Source organism: Xyrauchen texanus, chromosome 11, assembly GCF_025860055.1.
Source record: "Xyrauchen texanus isolate HMW12.3.18 chromosome 11, RBS_HiC_50CHRs, whole genome shotgun sequence".
Classification (NCBI taxonomy): Eukaryota; Metazoa; Chordata; class Actinopteri; order Cypriniformes; family Catostomidae; genus Xyrauchen; species Xyrauchen texanus.
In genome coordinates, this window is record NC_068286.1 from 11,226,032 (window position 1) to 11,242,198 (window position 16,167).

General features: G+C 37.8%; 1 protein-coding gene across 2 annotated transcripts in view; it reads left to right on the forward strand.

Annotated features, from left to right (window-relative positions):
* Nucleotides 1-2,704: 2,704 nt before the first annotated feature.
* Nucleotides 2,705-16,167, forward strand: part of atf7ip (activating transcription factor 7 interacting protein) — a 51,752-nt gene continuing 38,289 nt past the window's right edge. For both annotated transcript variants that reach the window (XM_052137555.1, XM_052137558.1), the window contains exon 1: nt 2,705-2,940. The gene's annotated coding sequence lies outside the window, so the exon portion shown is untranslated. The remainder of the gene's footprint in view (nt 2,941-16,167) is intronic.

Here is a 16,167-nt window from a genome sequence, read left to right on the forward strand (position 1 = left end):
CACACTGAGCTACCCAGGCCCCCAAAGTTACATTCTTGATATCAAAAATTCTATTTTTTACTAGTAAGATAAGAATTGTTGATATGTGAATTTGGACTTTCAACTAGTAACACATTTTTTTATATCAATAATTGTGATTTGAATAAGAGTTAATGACATATCTGTGTGAAACATTACTAGTGATAATTCAATTAAAAATATAAAACATTAGCATTTTTACTAGTTGAAATTCCATTTTTGATGTCAAGAATGTGATTTCTGCAAGAGATTACATAATTTTTTACATAAAAAATTAACATTTTTACTAGTGGAAATTGCATTCTTGATATTAAGAATTTTTATTATAACTAGTGAAAATGTAATTGTTGAAATCAACAATTCATATCTGGCGAATGAATAAAAGTGAATTTGGCTTGCCATAAAGCACTGTTTGACCAGTTTCACAAAATGACATTGTCATTTGTTTCAGTGACTTTGTAACAGAGAGAGAGAAAGAGCGAGAGAAATGCTTATTTTATTTTATATTGTATAGTGTATACTGTTATTATAGTTTTTATTTTATTCATTACCTGGCACCTTATTTTAATTATAATTGTTACTATTTTATTATTATTATTTGTTTTGTCATTATCTGTTTTGTGTATTAATGCTTTGGCAATATTGTACACAATCATGTTTGATTTGAGAGAGAGAGAGAGAGAGAGAGAGAGAGAGAGAGAGAGAGAGAGAGAGAGAGAGAGAGAGAGAGAGAGAAATGCTTATTTTATTTTATATTGTATAGTGTATACTGTTATTATAGTTTTTATTTTATTCATTACCTGGCACCTTATTTTAATTATAATTGTTACTATTTTATTATTATTATTTGTTTTGTCATTATCTGTTTTGTGTATTAATGCTTTGGCAATATTGTACACAATCATGTTTGATTTGAGAGAGAGAGAGAGAGAGAGAGAGAGAGAGAAAAGAAACTATGGTCTCATTTCTCAGTATTTCACACTTTGTGCCTGAGGGGGACGCTACTGGACAAGAAACTGAACTGCCTCAGTACTGAAAAACTCCACTGACTGCCGCATGTAACATCAGAGCGGCCCACTCTATTCAGTTCACACACACAGCAGCCCATCCGAATTCCCCGACGTCTCTGCTTTCTGCAAATACGCTGGAACTTGGTTTTAACTTGATGAAAACATCTCGGGAAAGTTAACAACAAGGTCTATGTACGTGTTTAGCGTGTATCTGAAGGGTTTCTCTTTTAAGAATGTTCTTTATAAAGCGCGTCCCACACAGTGTCACCATAATAAACAGCGTCATTGTGGAGTCACTGATATATAGTGACTCTCATTCAGAGCACATCATTCACCGTAGGTATTTTTAGACTATTAACTACAAACCGTCTTCCTTGGCAGTTTCAGAGGCTGGCTTTGAAGAGGAGGAGGAGCCAAATGCTCTGTCTTCTCTATGATTACAAATACATTTCCTAAGCGTTCTGGGTACTTAAATTACAACACTTTTGGATAATATTTAAGCATTTCCGTTCATATTTGTCAGACCACATTTGACTTCCTCTCACTTCTAAAGACAAAGTTCTCTGTCCAGTGAAAACTGCTGTGTTCCAGAGTTTAAAGCGAAAAGAGAGCACAGGGTTTTCCTATATGGCTGGTGAATAGCAATATTTTATTAATTGTTCATGTATGCAAATATCCATTTGGTTTCATATTGGTTTAGATTCAGTGTGAGTAAAATTCGAATGTGTGTCTGTCTGATCTGTGAACGAGCACCCCCTCCGTCCGCTGGAGGTACTGCAGATAGAAGACATTTCAAACAAAGGGAAACCACATGCTTCACATGATCAACAAAATGGCTGAACTTTGTGCTTTAATTTCAAAACACTCTTACACTTCATATATTCATGTCGTTTCCTCTTGTATTGTTTGCTGAGCGGATAAATAAAATACAAAATGTAAAGTTAAACATCAGTTTACATACATGAGATATCGTGGTAGGCTACAAGTACATTTACATTTAGTCATTCAGCAGACGCTTTTATCCAAAGCGACATACACATTAATAACATAGTAAGTAATTAGTCATACAAGTCAACATTATCTATACAGTATCGCATTGCCAAGTTCTCAAATGAGCTGGTGTAGTAAAGAAGCAAGCACAGAATAAAGACAGAAAAGGAAAGTTTTTTTTAAAGACATTAAATAGTAAGAACAATTATTCTATTGTTCTGTTATTCAATCTATAAATAAAAGGTCAAAATTTGCAGACTGTTACCTATATCAACCTTACTGGTAACACACGTCTTTACTTTAGAAACCCAGTGCACTAATTCAAAACACATGTTGTATAAGTACAGTGTCATTAAAAACATGCTCACTGTAAAAGAGATATTTGTCCATCATATTGTCACTAAAGTCATCAAACCAGACAATCTACTGATTCATCTATACATTTATTAATTGTTTATATTAATGGATCTACACTGTGATATAAACAAATATTAAACTTAAGAGATAAGAACACATTGACAACATATTAAATTTGCCCAGCACATTAGCTGTTGCTGAAGGATTTTAAAAGTTGACCACTCTGAAAACGTTCAAGAGAGGTAGGAGGTGCTTATTTTCCGACCCTCGTGTTGTCCCGCGCAACATCTACCCCCCCGCCCGCTAGAAAGAGAGAGCGCGAATCACCAAGCAATCAACGCTGTAGAAGCGCTGTCACAGCCGCGCTTCCATTGTAGTCTACAGTCAGTCAGCCTGTGCGCCGTCTGTGTGACTGTATCTTATTCCGTTGCGTGCTGACAGCCGTTGATCCCGCGAGTGCTGATGCGTTGAGTTTAAACGCATATAATAACAAGCAGAGATCCCTGTGGCAACGATTTTTTGGAGATACTGGCTGTTACGCGCATCGGACTGATCAAAAAACACGGTGAGTTTTCCGACTTTCTGCTAAACGAAATGTCTGTCCCGCTGAGACAAGTTTTAACTTTTAAAATGCAGCATTTTTACATGTTTTATTTCTTCTTTGTTATCTTGAGATGTTAAACATGGACTACACTTAGATCTATACACATGATTTTAACGGTCACGTAATTCAACTTAAATAAGTTGATTAGCTCCAGTCGCCAGTTGTTTTTCTTACAAAACAATGTGCATGTTATTTTCATTGCATGCATGTGGCTGGTTAAATTTAAAACAAATATCTTGCAATGATTTGTTGGTTTTGTTTTTCAAAAGAGACAATGTAATTTCCTCGCACATTGGACTAAGCTTTTGGGCAGTGTGTAAAAAAAAAAGTGTGAATATTTGTACAAAACAAAAAAAGCTGCACATATAGTTATTTTTTTAATTCCTTATATCAGTCTAGCCTAAAGTTAGTCTGGTCCTATGCCTAATTCAATTATGTCTCGTCATAACGACCCTTGCAGATTCACTGTCACATAAATGAATGAAAGTATTTTCTTAAAAGTAAAAGGGTGTAATTTCTGTGCTATAAGTGTCACTAAATGGATTTGCTAAATGAATTATTGTTTTTGAACAGGTTTCCTGAAACACTACCCCGCTGGTTAGCTGGTCCCTCCCCAAACTCATTTCATTGTTTGAGCCAGTGTTGGTATATTGGATTAGTTGGGATACTCAAACAGATTAATGTTTGAAAGTGCCACAGAACACAAGTGTTATTATTTGTAGAATTTTTTTGCTCTGCTGTCTATGTAACCGGTCCTGCTCTGGCCGCTTCTAGCGGGATTCGAACCAGTGTCAGCTGGCATGGGAGGCAGGTGCACTAATGAGGAGGCTAAAGGCTACAGCCCCTAGCATCAGTCGCTAGTGTGCCTCTTGAGGCCAGGGGAGTGAGGTTTACATATAACACACAGTTATCATGTACCAGCTGAGTCCCGTTACACTCACCCCCCTAAACCTCACTCCTGTCTGGGTCACCGCACCAATGTAACTAGTCCTGCTTGACCCACTCTGAGCGGGATTCAAACCGGTGTCAGCCGGCATGGGAGGCGGGCGTGCTAATGAGGAGGCTAAATGCTACAGCCACTAGCATTAGTCGCTAGTGCGCCTCTTGAGGCCAGAGGAGTGAGGTTTACACTATACTGCACAGCTATCACGTACCAGCTGACTCCCGTTACACTCACCCCCCTAAACCTCACTCCCATCCGGGTCACAGCACCACTGTAAACGGTCCTGCGTGACCCACTCTGAGCGGGATTCAAACCAGTGTCAGACGGGATGGGAGGCGGGTGTGCTAACGAGGAGTCTAAATGCTACAGCCACTAGCATTAGTCGCTAGTGCGCCTCTTGAGGCCAGGGGAGTGAGGTTTACACATACTGCACAGCTATCACATACCAGCTGGCACCTGTTATCTATCCACATTAACTTGTCAACTACGCAGTTCCACCACAATAAATGTGGCAGAAAGATATTACAAATATTATAATAAATATATGGAATATTATTGAATTTCGTTTTTTTGGAGTTAACCACGCAGTCCTAGTTCAGGCTTTTGGATTTTTAGTATCACACTAACACATTTAAGTAGTTATAAGGTCAAAATGAATAAATGTGTTAAATTAGGCTAATATCTTTAAATGCAATTAATTACGTGCGTGAACTTTGATAAATTCTATTATAATTATGTGATATTTCTTACATAACTCTGTGATATCTGTTATTCACGAGAATGAAAAAATACTTTTCCAAAACATTCTCTGCTCCAACATAATGTAAAGAATCACAAAAATACTCTTCAAAAAATTATAAATCCTTGGGCTGGGTAAAACATTGGCAGATTAATTGCAATCCTTATTTAAACCATTTTGATTCTTAAAATCACTTTTTTTACTGTTGTTAAGCACCAAAAGTTAGTAAAATTAGCCCATAAAGCCAGATTTTTTTTAAAAACAGGTTTTTATTTCCTCAGCCATTGTAGAATTGCAACGCATGATATAGGCTTAATCAAAGCTTTGAGGGTCTGATTCATGCTATTGTTTTATCTTATTAAAAAAAAAATGTTTTCCTTAAAATTAACAATTTTATCAAATCAATTGAAAAATATTTTTTTGTCAACACGATCCTTGTAAATTTTGCCCCCTCTAAAGCTAGTGCCATTGTGCCTTAATATTTTAGTAAGGCTACATTAATACTTTACTAATGCATGAAGTTAACAGTGTTCTCATGTGGAACACAAAAAGAGATGTTTTGCAGCTTGTTAGCCTCAGTCACCATTTCATTTTATTGCATCTTTTTCCATAAACTGGTAAAGACTATCACTTTAACAAAAAACAAAAAAGAGAGTCTCATAGTGACACTTGGTACACACGCTCCACCTAAAATGTATAAACTATAAATTTGGTAACATTTGCAACCTATGCGTAATGTGTTGCACACCGTGACATTCCATTTGGTGTATTCCAGGACATAATGCATGTTATTAATGCATTTAAAAGGGTGGTTTGGCCTCTCCATCTCAGGGACACATTAGGCCCTCTCCCACTACAGGGACAAAAGCATGTTTTATGAACTTATTAGAAACTACAAAAAAAAAAAAAAATTTCCCCTTTATTTTGTTGTATCAATATATTTTTAAGAGAAAGGTTGTTGTATCTACATCTTTTGAAGAGAAATGAACTGTGGGAGGTGAATGGTCAAACACTTTTGATGCACAAACCAATGAAAAACTCAAGAGTCTGCAGTCCATGGCCAGGTCTAAGGGGGGGCTGGGGGGCATCATCCCCTAGAATTTCCTTGTGCTCCACAGAAACTTCTGATGCCCCCAGGCCGATTGGATGCAAAATGACCAAGTCTCCCGTTCTCTGGTTGGATGGTGAAACGAAAGATACTTTTGTCCACCCTAAAGTTCAAAATGCCCCCCTCAAAGATCTCATCTGAGTACTGGCCCTGTGGCAGCTGCCACGAGTAAACAAATTTGTAGCTGCTAGCCTACTCATGAGAGGATTGTGCTAATTTTCTAATTTCCTTCACAGAAATAACATAAAACCAAAAAAGTATCAAAAGATTATTGCTTATTTCACATATTATGTATGTATGAGGGGTGAGCAGCGCTGATAATTTTCATCGCATCTGTGCTGTGTGACGGTTGCAGCACTATACAGAAAATTATTTTTTGGATTTACTATTTTTCCTGTGATAATAGACATAAATAATATGATGTTTTTAAAGAGTATAGGTAATTGAGAACTATTATTAACTTAGCTGTCATGAAATCTAATTTAAAAGCCTTTATTGTAATACATTGTTTTAAAAAATTATAGTGCAAGTTTTCTGATGTGTTTGGTGTGTACTGCACAGTTAAAATAGGCTGAGTAGCTCATCCTTCCTCTCATTGTGGCTTCAGGGATGCAGCACCGTGCTGCTCACATGCCCAATGTAAAGACTGTAAACTGCAGAAACCGTTTGTGTAAAACAGCCTAACAAAAGCATAGCTCTGATTCTAGCATTCTTCATCGATGCGATTTTGTTGTTGCAATTTTATCACACGTGCAAATAATGTCAGAAGAAAAACGGTGAACACTACATTATATCATTTGTTTTGTGTAAATGCTAGAGGGAAAAGTCGTCCTTCCAGAAAGTCCCTCTTGGGTAGGAGCAAAACTCAATGTTGGAAAGGGGCTATTGGGGTTTTCTCATGACACTGTTCCATAAACAGAGTTCCATGGAGATGTGAAATCTGGAAGGCAAGATGGCATTTGTGGGATGTACATCTATAATGCATTGTTCAAGATCTTTGCCTGAAATTGAGATTGTTGTGTCCCTTTGGTAATAATTACATCACTGGACTGAGCTGCTCTGTGGACAAGAGAAAATTGATATTGGACACCAGATGTTTGAAGACAGGAAGAATATTATGATTAGTCCTGGTTCTAGCAATTGGAGTGGACAGAAATGTATGCATCTGGTAAACTCTGGACCTATAGCCCTGTCCCAAATGGCACCCTAAGCCCTTGCGGTCCTCCTCCTAGTCCACATTTTTTGCAGCGTATTGCCCAACAAACTGTCGGGTAGAAGTCTGCTGTGGAGCTTGCATCAGTATGATCACCCTTCTGAAACATAAAATGACGAGTGAGACACCCTACGCTCTCGTGGACTTAACAGACACGCACGCGCATGCGACAGCCATTGCAAGTCTGCATCAAGTGCCTATCTTGGTCTATCTTGTCAGATTTGAACAGATCAGGCCAGTGGAAGCACTGGGCTTATTTGGGAGATGTGGTTATTTAGGAAACTTTAGGACAGTCCTTTCTTACCATCTGCAACATTTGGTGTCCATCTGTCACCTTAATGGGTTTCAAATGGACAAAGTACTCTTTCCCAGAACTCCAGGCTTGATTGGAGGTGCATTTATCTTTGTTTAGCGCCCAGAAATGGCCCCCTTGTTTGGCAAACATGTGTCCTGTGAAGCAATTTTGTGATACAGTTGAGCAGATAAATTGAGTTGTTGATCTAGCACCAGAGAACAGGATGGAGTTGGACAGCTTTTAGAACTCTTGGCAAGCAATCTTCTGACATCTTGTGGACAGTGTCTAACGTCTGAAATATCAGAAACCGTCACTGTCGGGTACAAGGATGAAAATAACGTCACATGCACTTAAGTTGAGTGAAAAGGATGAGGGGAAGATTGAGTTCATTGTTAGTCATTAGATACATTTTTTTCTTTTCTGTATAGCCAATTTAAGATCTTGCAAGCTTTCACTGGTGTACTCTCCGCTGTTTTGTCAATGCCAGTGGAAGTGGGTAATGGTGGATCTGTTGAGCCACATAATCTATGATGACTATACAAAGAAAGACTAGTTTGAGGGATTAAGAGAAAGGGTTGACCAACCAAGGTTTCTACCAGAGAACGTGGTTTGTGTGGCTATGTAAGGGAAACTTCTCAGGGTGTAAGTAATGAATGAATGAATGAATGTTACATTTAAATAGTGCTTTTCTGACACTACTCTCAAAGCACTCTACACAGAGAACAGGGCACTCTCCTCGACCACCACCAGTGTGCAGCATCCACCTGGATGATGCAACAGCAGCCATAGTGCGCCAGTACCCTTACCACACAGCAGCTATCAATGGAGAGGAGAGAGTAGAGTGATACAGCCAATTAATGGATGGGGATTATTAGGAGGCCATGATCAAGAAGGGCCAATGGGGGAATTTGTCCAGAACACCGGGGTTTCACCCCTACTCTTTACCAGAAGTGCCCTGGGATTTTTAATGACCACAGAGAGTCAAGAGTTAGTTTAATGTCTCATCTGAAGGACTTTTTATAGTATAGTGCCCCCGTCACTACACTGAGGTGTTAGGACCTGCACAAACTGCAGTGAGCACCCCCTGCTGGCCTCTATAATACCTCTTCCAGCAGCAACCTTAGTTTCCCCAGGAGGTCTCCTTAGGTACTGACCAGGCTCAACCCTACATGGCTTCAGTAGATAACCAAGCAAGAGCTTTAGGGTGATATGGCTGCCAGTAAATTCTGTAGATGAGTATTTTAATCCAAAAAAAAGGTAATTACTCCTTAATTAAAATGAATGTATGACACATACGGCACACCAATATTCTGTTTTATTCACTGTTATAAAATAAGCTAACTTAAACATACTATGCTTTTGGGAAAAAAATTAAAGGAACAATATGCATTTATTAAAATGGAAAAAAAGAGAAAACATATGCACTCACATAGAGTTTGCTTGGAAACCAATACTGACAGCATTTGGGTAATGGACATGAATGAATTCTAAGTCTACTTAAAGACTATCACATTTTTATTGTTCACACGTTCTTATTCAGAAAAACAAGTGATGCAAGTTGGCTTTATAGAAAATACGCACTGTCGATGTTCAGATATTTCACACGCATGCATACTGGTCTGCTTTCCAGTTTCTCGTACTGCTTCACAGTTTCTTTCTCCCATATATTCTCAACAGTTGGTATGCATGACTCTAACAAAAAACAAATACCAATAAAGTACAATTAAGTTAGAATCAAAATATTGCAAGTGTTGGCACATTTGGCTTTTCTTGAAATCACACCAACAACGCCATAATCTCTTATCCAAGATCTTGGCTCAATCTACACCTTAACGACACACATCCGCAGCGCCCCCAGTGGACTCAGTTGTAACTGTGAGATTTGGTTAAAGATTCAGAGAGAACAAACAGTATCATTTTAGCATTATATTTAGTCCAATGTGCAAAGGATAGTCAATTTGAGATTCATGTAGTGTTTTTAATACTACTAGTATTATACTACTTTAATACTACCGTGTAGATGGTGAAGAACGAATACTCGATTAATCGATTATTTTGCACATCCCTAATTTGAAAATGCAATACACTATACATAAACAAACACAATATTACCATGACCCAGATATCAATTATGTATCACCAGGTCCCTGCTAATTCCCACCCCTACTGTCTGCTTCTCTGATAGCACAAGTGCATCACCCAGACATCAATTTGATGTGTGTTAACATCTGGAAGTTGTACTTTTAAGCTTGTTTGCTCATCTGCAATATGTCTACAAGACGTTTCCACTCTGAAGTCAAAAGTAACTTTCAGCAGTGTGTTTGAGATGTTTATGATTTAGAATGTATACAAATCTGCTCTTTTTAAGATGTCAAACAGATGTTAAATAGAAAGCGATGCTTTCCGGATGAAACGCTCTAAAACATCTCTCTGAGATGTCTGTTAATGTGCTTTCTGGTTTGTTCCACAGCTTTAACAATTGCTTCATTTTTATTATACTAAAGATATTTATTATTTTTCCTTTGTTTGGAACGAGGGTCTGCTCATATTCTGTTTTTATATTAAATATAAGATTAAGCTTAACCGCTCCACCCCTAAAGGTCTCTTAAGTGGTATGGCCCGTTCTGTCAGTACTTTTCCACTTGCTCATTGACATTCACTGTGCTCATAAGGGGGGAGGGGAAAGACTGCGTCTTTGAATCGCAGGGTAGCTGTGCTGCCGTGCAATGCGTTTCCTGGGTATGTTTACACATTTATGTTGTGTGTGACAGTTGTTGACAAATAGTTTATTCAAAGAAATGTGGTATGAGTGTACTTTAAAATGCAAGTCCAGATACAGGCTGTGTGTTGGGAAGTACAATACATCTAACTCGATTCCATGAGTACAGTGCAGCCCATGATTTTAAGCTTTGTTAATAAATGGTGGTATATTTCAGTTCCTTGTTGTGATGTTCTTTTAATTGGAAAAAACAGGGAAATATATAGAAATTGGGTCATTTCTTCCTGTTTGTTTCATATCATACATAGTGCAATTACTTGGAAAAAAAACAGACTCTCTAAGGAAAATGTGCCTTTTTTTAATGCTTTTAAATATTCCTGTCAAAATAAACGCTTGACGAAAAATAAATAAATAAAAATTCGGAATGGAAGGGAAAAGAGAGCTTCTCATATCCTAAGTGAAAAAAAATAAGGCAGAACTGGCTGAAACCAGTTGTGGCAGCACAGCTTTACTTCCTGATTGAATTGCGGCACTGTGAACAACTGTGATTTAGGTCGCTAGCTATTAATGCTGAATGGATAATGCATTATAATTTGTAAAATGTAAAATATTACTTTTCACATTCCTTAATACTGTGCCTTAAAGATAGTCTTCATAAATATTTAACATTAATTCTGACATCTTGAAAATAAATCAATGACGGTTAGTTTGAGAAAGGTTTTAGTAAAATTTTATGGCAGAATATATATATATATATTATAACATTTAATGAGAGAATTCACTCACAGTAGCATCCCCAAAATGAGAAATTATTTTTGGGATAAAACAATGCTATAAAACAAGTTGCCATTATTCAGTCTAATCATAAGTCTTTAAGTACAGAAGAAGGTGAATTTCAGTTACCATTTTGTCAACAACCAGTGGCTAAAATATTGAATACTTTGTTTCATGTAGAGGTTTAAAATAGCCATGGATAACTCCAGTATATACCACGAGTCGCTGTAAACAGCCATCTGTGCTCTTAGTATTCTCCTTCAGGACTCCAATATCAAGCTGGCACCATTTACTTGGTATTCTAGATATACTATATTTTATTGTCATCTCAAACAAATATTTATTGTAAAAATTTGACATGATTATTGTGGTATTTGAATATTACAATATGACCTGCCACATCTATAGAATATTTATAGATTTGGTAGCCTTTGTCATGTAGTTATAGTTCATTCATCCCAAAATAATTTACTCACTGTCATGAAATTCTTACTAGAGGTAGACAGTTAGTCGATTTTGCCGATGCTGATAACAAAGGTGGTGGAACATGCTGTTAACCGATTAATCGACCGATAGTTTTGAAATCGATTAATTGAATGTTACAAAATGTTCTTAGTCTTTACTCACTGTGACGGGCACAGACATAGAGGCTGCACGAGTCCAAAAGGAGTATGTAAAGGTATTAATGGAAAGCAGGAGGCGAGAAACGGCTTGACAATATAAATAATATTTTAATAAGGAATTTAAACAAAAAGATAGACACACAAATGTGTCGGGCAGTCAAACGGTCAGCTGCTCCAGCACCATCAGCTGTATTACATCCTCCACACTGCGCCTTTCCCCGGCTAGCACCCATTTTCGGCAGGCTTCCCGGAGCTGTTACGCAAACGGGTGGCCAACTTCACTCAGCGTAAGGGAGCAGAACCGCTGACGATGTTGTTCAGGGGTGCGGCCCACCCGTTGCAGGACAGTGGTCTTCAGTTTCCCATGAGCTAGCCAGCCGTAGAGCCTGCCGTTCCTCGGCCTGGACCTGGAGTAGCTTCTGGAAACATCTCTCCTGGGTGAGCAGGGCTTGGTGATGGGTTTCCTAGATGCTAGCCAGGGCGCGGATGACTTCACTCAGTGGTGAGGTGTCCATCGTCCTTCTTAGTCCTGGGTTTCGGCACCAGTGTAACAAGTTTGAGCAAGAAGGGAGCGGGACAGTCGTCCATGTACAGCTTTTATTCAAGCGTTCAGCTTCACAAAAAAGGCACAGGCTTTCCAGCCACACAAATAAAGACCAGGCTTTTCAGCTTCACCAAAGGCTTCACCAATAATAAAAAATAAAACATTTACTAAGACACGCCATTCACTGGTTTCTCGTGTCGCTCTCTCTCTCTCCCTTACTGGTGTTCTCGGTGGCCTTTTCAAGCCCATCTCCATTGTCACTCTAACAAGACACAGGTGCTATGTATCATTAAATCACCAGGTGATGGCCCTTACCGCTTCCTCTCTCCCCAGCGACAGACACATGACCACTTCCTGCTCCACAGAGTAAAATCCCATATGCGTTTTTGTTGAGCAACCAAAACACCAATAATAACCAGAGGAAAACAAAAATGGTTTGAACTATTTCTTTAAAGGATTAGTTCCCCCAAAAATGAAAATTTGCTGATAATTTACTCACCCTCAGGCCATCCAATATAACCTTCTTTCTTCATCAGAACAAGATTTAAGATTTTTAGGAAAGTATCCAGGTTTTTAGCTTCATCCAATGCAAGTGAATGGACACCATTTTTTGACGGTCCAAAAAGCATATTTAGGCAGCATCAAAGTAATCCACATGAGTAGTTAATAGATACGTTTGTGTGAAAAACACCGTAATAGCTAATTAAAAAGTTTTTATCTTTTTAAAAGGTGCTTTTTGGACCGTCAAATATTGGTGTCCATTCACTTGCATTGGATGAAGCTAAAACCCTGTGATACTGACCTTAAAATCTTAAATCCTGTTCTGATGAAGAAAGAAGGTAATATACATCTTGGATGGCCTGAGGGTGAGTAAATTATCAGCCAATTTTAATATTTGGCTGAACTATTCCTTTAATACTACTTGACATGTAAAAATATGTATAGTTATTTCGAGGTTGAAACACACCCTTCACTTTTTATTACCCTCACAATAATGTCATGGTGAAATTGTACAAATGTTGGCAAATTGTACAAATGACACCACTTCCAGTGGTTAGACAACACCTGAAATCCCCCACACAGCATATGGTACTGTCCCATTGTTGTCACCCCTCCCCCATGCTCATTCTCTGTCATGTGGCAGCTCATGATTGGCTCATGTGGTGGCTCAGAGCAAGTAAAAGGACTTAAACATTCCCTCTTTAACTTAAATGTCTTAAATAAATACTGCACTGTTCCTTCAATGTATTGTATTGTTTGCATTGAATGAAAATCTGATTATTAACCACAATTTGTTTGATTGTTTCAACTAATGCAGCTTTCATTGTTATCAACATAATTTAGGCAAAATAGTGTTAATACTGTATCTTTTCATTTTTTTTTTTTTTTACTTTATTAACAGTATTTTTCAAAGCCTATTTTTATTTTATTCAGTGTCCTTTTCTAGGGCAATCCTTTGTCAAGTGGTGTGGTCTCCCCCTATGTGTAATCAGACAGTGGTGCAGTCCTTTCTGGTCTGTAATTTTCCACTTCATCTCTCTTTCCTGAGGGGGTGCTGATTACTATTCCAGTACTAAACAACCAAATCGGCTTTTTGCAATTGTAAAATGAGTAATACTCCTGATTTAGGCTGCTACATTTTGGGTTGGACATTTTTCAACATGAAACAAGTAATGTTGTTTAAAAATGTGATTAAAATATATTGTGCCCTCTCTTATCTGGGTATTATTCTGAATTTTTGTTTATTGATTTTGGCCTAATTAAGCCTTGGATTGCTATACATTTTCCATTGTGCATTGTATAGGAAAAACCATTACATTAATGCTCATTGTTACTTCAACCTGAGTATTTAACCTCCTTGTCAGTTAACAAACAGTATTATTTTGCTTTGCATAGTAATTTTTATAATATTCCATAAAAACTTTATATTTCATCATTCTACGTCAGATTTTTGTTTTGTTTATTGCATCTCATAAAATCTCAGTGAGAATCATAACTGTGCCCTTTATCATGTGATCATTTGGTGCTATTCTACACTAAACGACCTACCAGGATTCCAACTACCCTCGCAAATCTATGTACCAAGTCTTCATAGCTAGAATTGTGTGTCAAGTTGACATTAATGCCTTTCGTTCTTCTACACTGTTATTTCCAGAAGTTTAAGTTGGTGTAATTGGGCTACATGTTTTTAGATTTTTTTTTAAATGATATGTTAGAAGCAAAATATAGGCCTAGTTATATTTTACAGTATTATCATCTTAAGTGGAAGTGTTTAGTGGACCAAGGGTTTTTGGCCACCCGTTCACCTATAGCTTAAATTTTGCATGATGTTGACTTTGTTATGAGATTTAAGGGCCTAATTACGGTAATTGCTGGTACCTGACTGACTTTGCTGAAAACCCACAGCTTACAGCACAACACATATTCCAAGCTTCCAAGACACTTGGAACAGGGTGAAGGAATGATGCTCGCTTGTCTGGTTTTGCTCGCTCATCTGCATTTGATATTCTCTGCTCTACACGTGCACAATTGATAGCAAGAACATTGTCCCAATAGGGTAAGTAACAGATCCATTAACTGTCCAAAATGTCTTTCACACTGGCTGAGGGCCATTGGGCCATCCATATGATGCTTAACGGAAATTTCATGTGACAACATTACAATGTTGTGATGATGCAGAAATGTTCTTGTCTGGCTTCTTTATTAGACTGCATAGTTACCTGTTGCATACAAAAACAATGAGAAGACCTTCCTGATCTCTGGTCCATATTGTTCCATTATCCAAGCTTTATTTTCAGTTTAATGCATTGAGGGAAAAAAGGTAGTTAGAATAGCAGCATAAAGAAAACAGACCAGGAGTACGCTGAATTGAAGTGTGTCCTTTCTGCACAAGTAGTGACACCAAATGGAATAGCAAAAATAATGGAACGAAACAGGTTTCCCAAGCACTCCTATCACCTCTTCAGCTCTGGCACCTTCTGACCTGTTCGGTCAAACAGGTAGTCTTGGTTCAGCCAGTGTGGTCTTTGCACATTAAGTGTGGATATGAAAAATAACTTTAACATAGAAAAAGTACCCACAACACCTTTGCCAAAACAAGGCAATTTTTAAGATGCACATTACATCCAGAGAAAGACTTAAGTCAAGTATACTGAAGTCAAACTTTTTATCAGGCATATGTACCAGTGTGTTCTGAATAGGCAATGAGTTGTGTTCTCCCTGTTGCAGTTTCCACCTTGTGAAACGTGCGCTGTTGCCAATTCATCTGGTGGTTCTTGTGAGAGACTCCAAGAGGGAGATGAAATGGATTGTCAATGTCAGGATTGGACTGTCATCAGTTGGCGACACGTTTCTTAATCCAGAATACCAATCAGTAAATTAGTGAGAAACTCTCTAGTTGGCAGACCTTTGGCGATAACCTTGGTTCATAGATAATCTGTCCACAGAAATGTTGTAGATTCAAGGACCCATCAAATCACCAATGACTAGGTGACACTGCAATTTTCGAAGATTACATTATATGTGACTAAGTTTGTGATATAATTCATGAGAATGATGTTTAACATAAACACCTTTTGTCTCTTGAGTGCAATATTTAATGTGCAAATTAATTGCATGCATTTTATTTTTGAAATTTCAGGATTCTGTGCTCCCATATTGCTTTAGACCTGAAACCATAATTTATTATATTTTTTTCTTCTTTTTTTTGTTGTTTGTTGCATACTTGCATAGCTAGGCAATTTCTATCATGCGGAGAGTTTTCTTTTCTCGCACATTCTGTAATTTGAGAGCAAAGATATCAGATTTCCCTTTTCTTTGCCCACTTGCTGTTTCTAGGTATACAATCCTACCACCTTTTTCAAAATCTCTTTCCTACTGCAGATTCAACAGTCTGGGGCACAGGTGTTGGTTGAAGCGAGGAATGTAGCACCATACAAACTTACATGCTTCATATGTAGCCAAACCTCTCTCACATGGCTCACTTTATCTGCTGTACAGTTTAATGAGCCTTGTGAACTAGATCCTTGATAAAAATATGCAGAACTAATCTACAAAAATTTATTGTATAGAAAAATTCTTGATGCAGACAGTCGCCATATTTAGTTTTCCACAGAAATGTTGAATTGTATGCTTATGACATTTGATTGTAGTTGAAGCCGCTAGAAATTTTATTTTACTTTATCGCAATTAAAGGAGTGAATGCTCCCCAGACCAGGGAGGCAACTGGGC